The sequence below is a fragment of the Portunus trituberculatus genome, chromosome 47, assembly GCF_017591435.1.
Source record: "Portunus trituberculatus isolate SZX2019 chromosome 47, ASM1759143v1, whole genome shotgun sequence".
Taxonomy (NCBI): domain Eukaryota; kingdom Metazoa; phylum Arthropoda; class Malacostraca; order Decapoda; family Portunidae; genus Portunus; species Portunus trituberculatus.
Genome location: NC_059301.1, coordinates 469,992 through 478,232, shown reverse-complemented (window position 1 = coordinate 478,232; position 8,241 = coordinate 469,992). Strand labels below are relative to the sequence as shown.

The 8,241-nt window shown below is 41.5% G+C and overlaps 1 long non-coding RNA gene across 1 annotated transcript in view; it reads right to left on the bottom strand.

Annotated features, from left to right (window-relative positions):
• Positions 1-2,495: 2,495 nt before the first annotated feature.
• LOC123498063 overlaps positions 2,496-8,241 on the bottom strand; it is a 17,284-nt gene continuing 11,538 nt past the window's right edge. Inside the window, exon 3 of the long non-coding RNA XR_006672634.1 lies at positions 2,496-2,659. This is a non-coding gene — a long non-coding RNA (uncharacterized LOC123498063). The remainder of the gene's footprint in view (positions 2,660-8,241) is intronic.

Genomic DNA, 8,241 nt, shown 5'->3' with positions numbered 1-8,241 from the left:
TCTCTCTCTCTCTCTCTCTCTCTCTCTCTCTCTCTCTCAGTGGGGTCAGTGTGTTGGGAGGAGACACCCTCATTTTCTGCCTCCTCATCACAGCAATATTGAAGTGTAAGGCACTGAAAAATGTGGCTTCATTATAAAAAGAAGGGACAAGCTTTTTCTCTGCTCGTTACTACCTACGTTTTTATGTTACTACACTTCTTTCTTTCTCCTCCTCCTCCTCCTTCTCTTCTTCCTCCTCCTCCTCCTCCTCCTTCTCCTCCTTCTCCTCCCGCGGGCTTGAACGAAGACGGATGCCTCACTTTCACAAACTTTGGGGATATACAGTACACAAAAAATAGCTCCTTTACTATACAGGACCTCGATGCTTCTTCTTCGTCGAGACTTGGAGAGAGAGAGAGAGAGAGAGAGAGAGAGAGAGAGAGAGAGAGGCCCGTATTCTCAGATACTCCTTGTGCTTCACCTCCACTATTTCAAAAAGCTTTATTCAAACTTATACTAGTTTTTAAGGTGTTTTTTTACGGTTGTAGAGGCAAAATGTCAAGATTTCTACAATGTTAACTGGAGAAACACTCTTGAAAATCCCGCTTATCATCTCTGTGGCCCTAGAAAATAGTTGTGGTGAGAGAGCAAAGCGTTTTTGAATACTGAGCAGAGAGAGAGAGAGAGAGAGAGAGAGAGAGAGAGAGAGAGAGGCACGACAGAAAGGAGGTGGAAGAGAGAAACGAAGGGAAGAGAGAAGGGAAGGAGAGTGGGTGATGGAAGGGAGAATAAGAGAGAAAAGATGAAGTGTATAGGATAAGGGGACTGAAGAAATAAGGGATAAAAAGGAAGATGGGAGAAGAGAAGAAAATGAGGAAGAGAAGAGCATGATTGAGGTTTTGAGAGGCTGAGAAAATAGGAAAGATGAATAAAAGATGGGAAAGGAAGAAAAGAAGAGAAGAGGCAAGAAGGGAAAAGGAAGGAGAAAAAGAAAGGAAACCGTAAGATGGAAGGAGAAAAAAAGAAAAGAAAAGAATTGAAAGGAAAAGAAATGGAAAAGAACGGAAATAAGAGAAGGAAAGAAAACAATGCTAGATGACAGGAGATGAAAAAAAAAACGAAGGAGGAAGAGTAGGAAATGGAGATTGAGAAAGAAGAGGAAGGATAACAATTCCAGATAACAGGAGATGGAATAAAACGAAGGAGGAAGAAAAGAAAGAAGGAGATTGAGAAAGAAAGAGAGGAAAAGAATACCAGATGTCAGTAAATGGGGAAAACGACAGGAGGAAGAGAAGGAAGACGAGATTGATAATGAAGGAGAAGGAAAGAGAAGGAAGAGGAGATCGAGAAAGAAAGAGAAGGAAAACAGTACCAAATAACAGATGGGAAAACAAAATGGAGGAGGAAGAGAAGGAAAAGGAGATCGAGTTTCTGAAATGGTGAAAAGGAAGTTAAGGAAAATAAAGAAAAAGAAGAAAAGTAATGCCAGATGATAGGAAAAGGAAAAATATGAGAAGGAGAGAAGGAAAAGAAGATCGAGTTTCTGACTTGGTGAGAAGGTAATTCGGGAAAATAAAGTAAAATAATGAAACCACAGCCAGGGAAATTATGAAAAGGAAAATAGGACATGGCGATATTTTTCTTTTTGAGAGGATGAAAGGGAAATAAAGGAAAATTGAGAAGGAGAGAGAGAAAGAAGAGGCGATGGAATTTCTGAGAGGGTGAAAGGGAAGTAAAAGAAAATTGAGAAGGAGCGGAGAGAAAGAAGAGGCGATGGAATTTCTGAGAGGGTGAAAGGCATGAGAAGTGAAGGAAAAAGAAGAAATGAAGGAATAGGAATAAAAAAAACGAGGAGGAAAATAATTGTTCAATGAAGCAGAGTGTGGATTTAAGTACATGTTAAAGAGGAGGGATGGGATACGTAAGAGGAGGAGGAGGAGGAAGAGGAGGAGGAGGAGGAGGAGGAGGAGGAGGAGGAGGAGGAGGTGTGTGATATGCTCTTCCCTAGAGATGCTTGTTTCTTTCTCCTCCAGCCCGGCACGTCTTTCCTCCCAAACTAAGCAGATTAACGACTTTCCTTTTCCTCCTCACTTCTTGCTCTCCCTTCTCCCATCCTTTGTCTTCTTACTTTTCTCTCTCTCTCTCTCTCTCTCTCTCTCTCTCTCTCTCTCTCTCTCTCTCTCTCTCTCTCTCTCTCTCTGATATTTTCATCTGTCGCATTTCTTCATGTGTCCTTCCTTTCTTTTTCTTTCTTTTTCCTTCTTCTTCTTCTTCTTTTCTTCTTCTTCTTCTTCTTCTTCTTCTTCTTCTTCTTCTTCTTCTTCTTCTATTTTTTCTTCTAAACGTTATTTTATTCGTCTTATATTCTTCATATTCCTCTCCTCCTCCTTTTCCTTCTCTTTCTCCTTTTCCTCCTCCTCCTCCTCCTCCTCCTCCTCCTCCTCCTCCTCCTCCTCCTCCTCCTCCTCCTCTCCTCCTCCTCCTCCTCTTTAACTCCCTCATCGTCATCTCTCTCTCTCTCTCTCTCTCTCTCTCTCTCTCTCTCTCTCTCTCTCTCTCTCTCTCTTCCATCACCTGTTTCTTCGTTAGCTTGTCTATCTCGCGTCTCTAACTTGGCTGCAGTCTGAACGATCGCAGTGGCAGTGTTCGCAGTCCATCGTTCACACTCCATTGTTCTCGCCTGTAATAGAAAGTTACGTCAAGGTTTTGTTTGATAGGTCATGTTTAGATTACACCTGAAATCCTCGGAGCGCTGAGATGTGTTGTGTATTGTGTGTCTGTATTTCCGTGTTGTGTGCTGTGATGGAGAAAGAGAGAGAGAGAGAGAGAGAGAGAGAGAGAGAGAGAGAGAGAGAGAGAGAGAGAGAGAGAGAGAGAGAGAGAGAGAGAGAGAGTGGTGATGAGGGAGATGACAATGAAGATATAGAGGAGAAGGAGGAAGAGGGAGAGGAGGAGGAGGAGGAGGAAGAGGAGGAATGGAATATGAAGAAAACAAGATGAAGAAAAACAACATTAAGAAGAAGAAGAGAAGAAGAAAAAGAAGAAAAGAAAGAAAGGACACATTAAGCGATGAGACATGAAAAAATATCAGGGAGAACGCACATACACACACACACACACACACACACACACACAGAGAGAGAGAGAGAGAGAGAGAGAGAGAGAGAGAGAGAGAGAGAGGGATGATTGTAAAAATGGTCATAATTCTTCCTTTTTTCAGGACATTAGAAGAGTATTCCTGAAAGTTGCCGAGAGCGTTGATAGAGATTAGCATTTCCAAAGTGACGTGCAATGAAGGGCACAAAAAGAAAACGAGAATGGAAAGATTAGAAACACAAACTAAAAAAAAATATATAGAATAAAAAGTAAATTCTGGAACAAGTAAGATGTAAAATAGGAGGAAGAAAATTAAAGTATAAAGAAAAATGAGAGGAAGAACGTTAAAAGAAAGGAAAAAGAAGAGGAGGGAGAAACGAAAAGAGAAGAGATAAGCGCTTAATACGGTAAAGCTCTCACTTTATTCTCTGTATTTCATGTGATAATCAGAAAAAATAAAGTATACGCGTGACTAGTAATACTTCCAATGACACTGAAAAGTACTGTGAGAAAGATCTTTGCCTTTTGTATTGGAAGACTTGCACAAGTGACAACTACAGACATCCATGGTCTCTATTTAAAAATAGTGAGAGAGACAGACAGACGAACAAATAGACAGATAAACAGACATAACCTGTGATTTCGATATATATTACATTTTTCGACAATCTACCTCTATTTTACTTCGTTTGACAGGCCCTAGACGATTTAACAGACATAACAAGACAAAAGGCACTGATAAAGCTGAATTGCTCTCGACGTCATTTTGTCTGGAATGGTGTTATTTTGATATTAACACTTTCACTGTTCGTTGATCTTTCCCATAATCATTTACGACTTTTGAAATATTATATTTTTCCTGCAGTCTACTAAAATCATAGTTCTGTAGCCTAGCACCATTTGATTACTCTTATTCTTCCCTGTTTATATTCTGGTAAACTATTAGTTACGGTGATTTGAATGTCAACAATTGACGACCATAGCATAATAGCAGTGAAAATATTTTATTCTAGCATGCACGAGATTATTTCACTAAGCTGAAGGAGCCAATTAGCCTGAGTGTACTTGCCGCACAACACAGAAGCAGCAGCACGCGATGAATACTGTATAGTGTGGAAACAGCTTTGAGGAGGTCACCGTAATTCTAAAGTGTTGGCATTTGTAATACTGTTTTTATGCTAACAGAATATCTACTCGTTCATCCCTTGACTCATTTCACTCCTTTTATCATTTACAGTGTTCATGTTGATTCTTTTTTTCTCTCTCTCTTTTGTGTATGTCAGGGAAACACGACAAGAGCACAAACCATGATTTGAAATAAAACAGATAGGCCATTTCCAAAAGAGGGACCAGTAGATCCGAAAGAGGCAACATGTAGTTTCAACTTGTTGGCAGAAGAAAAAAAATGAAGAGGGTTCCAATATACTAGTATAGGGATAAATGAATAAAGGTACTGGTTAACACTAAAAATCATCATTAGCATGGACAGACAAGGGCATGAGGGCAAGTGGAAATTTTGTACAGTGAGGCTATGGGACTGAGAGGGAAGACATGCAGTTAACAAGTTCAGAAGGACAGGAGCTAAGAGAATGTAACTATGTAACACTGCGGCGGTAAGGGAGACAGTTAATATCGTTTGTTTGAGGAGGTGAAATGATGAAACGAAAGAATGTTTTGACTCCAAGCTTTTTCTAAATATAACGTATCTTTACAGGAATTGGTACCTGTAAGAGGTTTTTATTTGCTGTCCTCGAACACACACACACACACACACACACACACACACACACATTCGTAGCACACACACACACACACACACACACACACACACACACACACACACACACACACACACACACACACACACACAAACAAACAAACAAACAAACAAACACACACACACACACACACACACACACACACACACACACACACACACACACACACACACACACACACACACACACACACACACACACACACACACACACACACACACACACAAACAAACAAACAAACAAACAAACAAGTAAACAAACAAACAAACAAACAAACAAACACACACACACACACACACACACACACACACACACACACACACACAAACAAACAAACAAACAAACAAACACACACACACACACACACACACACACACACACACACACACACACACACACACACACACACACACACACACACACACACACACAAATAAATGAATAAATAAATAAATACAGTTTCGACACGCACTAACTGTTTTCCTCACCATCCTTTAATTAATAAGAAGTCTTTGTCACAAACATGCCTTGATGCCACCCGCCTTGTTGCTTGTGTCCAGGAGCTGTATCGTGTTTCTCCTGTCGCCTTACATTTCCTTGCTAATTTGTGCTTGTAATTCCTGTTGCTGCTGCTGCTGCTGTGTGTGTATGAGTTATTATAGTTAATGTGGCAAAACTGATAGCGTCAAAACCTTGCCTCGTGAATTATTTCCTTTCATTCAGTTCATATTTGTGACCAAGTCTTCGTCATTTATTCAGAGGAGCGGAGCTGGTCGGTGTTATCCTGCCCACACACATGACCTGCCTCTGCTGGGTGCAGCCTATGTTGTGCGTCCTCTCGTGCCTCGGAATGTCACCCAAACTAACTAAGGATCCTGGAACATAACATGCATAAATTATTAATTTATGAATGCATTGCTGTGTGTGAGCTTTCCTTGTCCTCCACCAAGCCTCTCACGTTAGAGTCAGCTTGTGAGACACGGATACAAGACACCAGAGACATTCCAGCCTTAGCCACATAAGAACCCGTGCAGATCACCTCAGAGGCACACAAGTTCTCATAGCCCTTGCTGTTGTTCCCCTTCACTAGCATAGTCCAAACTCTCGTCTTACACTTGCCCTTGTACGTTCCTTCCTGACCTTGGAGGCGAGGTGGTCTATGTAGTGTTCCCTTGATATTCCAAAACTCGAGCATTGGATCAACATGAAAAGTTGGGAACTGTAGCACAAGCACTGTATTACGATCTTAGCAGTTGAGCCCGATTAAAAAAAAAAAAAGAAGAAGAACTCTAGATGCATGGGCTGTGACATAAAGTGTTTTGCAAACTTTGACGAGACATTTTCCCTGGTTCAGGTCCTGGCCTCCAATAATCCTCTCAGACCATCTCTCTTTCTCATCATCTCACTTAATAAAAGATTGGACCGTTGCCGTCGTTGAAAGTCGATGCGATGAACTTTCATGAGCGGTAACTGTGTGTGTGTGTGTGTGTGTGTGTGTGTGTGTGTGTGTGTGTGTGTGTGTGTGTGTGTGCGTGTAATTCACTTTCTCGGTCTCCTGCTGGTTACCCAGCCAGTCTTTCCAATTACGGAGCAAGCTCAGAGCTCACAGACCGATCTTCGGGTAGGACTGAGACCACATCAACACACAACACACCGGGAAAGCGAGGCCACAATCCCTCGAGTTATATCCCGTACCTATTTACTACTAGGTGAACAGGGGTCACACATTAAGAGGCTTGCCCATTTTCTCGCCGCTTCCCGGGACTCGAACCCGGCCCTCTCGATTGTGAGTCGTGCGTGCTAACCACTACACTACGCGGTGTGTGTGTGTGTGTGTGTGTGTGTGTGTGTGTGTGTGTGTGTGTGTGTGTGTGTGTGTGTTCACGCACGCTTTCTTACCTGTGTGTATGTATGCCATGATAACAGCTAAGATTTCAAACTACTCAAACAACCGAACTTAATTGTACCGACGACTCATCACATGTGGGCGGCTGAACATGCAGACTAACAGATCAGCCACACATTTCCCCCAATACACCTGATTCCCTCCTATATTGCAACGCTGAATCTGACAATAAAGTTTCACCGCAGCATTTCACTTTCACACAATTTACAGATGAAAGTATTGTCGTGTGGTTTAGCGGAAGTGGCGTGATGGCTTTTTTATTATTTTTTTTTTCTTTTTGCTCCACCAGGGAGGGTCAGGTGGTGAGGCGAACAGATGTTTGCGGGATATACAGGTGGCTAAAGGGTCGTGCTGGTGATGGATGGGCTGTACAGGTGAAGTTATGGTGTAGTGATATGTGGTGGTGGTGGTGGTGGAGTAGGGGTGGTGGAGGGTGTTGCTGTATGTAGTGGCGTGGCAAAATGGTGACGTATAGGAGGATTGGTGAGGTGCTGGTGGTGGTGGTGATGGTGGTGATGGTAGTGATGAACTTATGAGGCAGATGTAGGCCAGAGCTACAGTAGTGGTGGTGGTGGTGTTTGTGGTGACGTGTAGTGATAGCGGAGATAACTTGGTATTAAAATGTCCTTCGTTGTGGTGGTGATGGTGGTGGTAGTAGTGGTGGTGATGGTGGTGGTAGTAGTGGTAGTGGTAGTAGTGGTAGAGTTGGTAGTGGTGAGAAAAGTAAAGCTTAAATCAAGAAACAGTCAATTCCCTGAAGAACATTGTCATATAAAAAGTCAATAGAATACAAATATAATAGCATTTATTCAGAAACTAGTGAGGATTAATTGTTTGTCATAAATACTGAGTAGGATACTCTAAATAACCTGTCAATGAGTGATGAGTGGACGGCGTGAGGAATGAGGTGATGAAAGTGGTGGATACTGGAGATGTGGTGATGAAAGTAGCAACGATTACAGGGAAGTGGAGGAGCAGGTGTGTGTGGAGGTAATAACACGTATGAAAGGGTAATGAAGCGAAAGTATTAACATTAAGGAGACGGTAGTGAAGATTCTGTTGATTTTAAAAGTAGGATTAAGGAAACAAATGAAAATGAAGAGAGGAATATGTTGAATAATTGTAGTAATGTTAAATAACGAAAAAATTATGAGAAGGTAGAAAGAATGTAGGAGAAAGGAGAGGGAATGATGAAACAAAGAAGTTGAACAATAAAGAAGGAAATAATGTGATGGAGGAAAAGTTAGAGAACTGCGAAAAGCGTAAGATAAGGAATACGGATGAAACATAAAGTTCAAAACAATAAAGCAAGAGAGAGAGAGAGAGAGAGAGAGAGAGAGAGAGAGAGAGAGAGAGAGAGAGAGTGTGTGTACATTAGAATCTCAGAGTATTATATATTTAAAAAGAGAAAATATAACAAGAAGATGGAAGAGATACAATACAAAGAAGAAAGACAACGAGTAGCTAGACAAAGATTTCAAA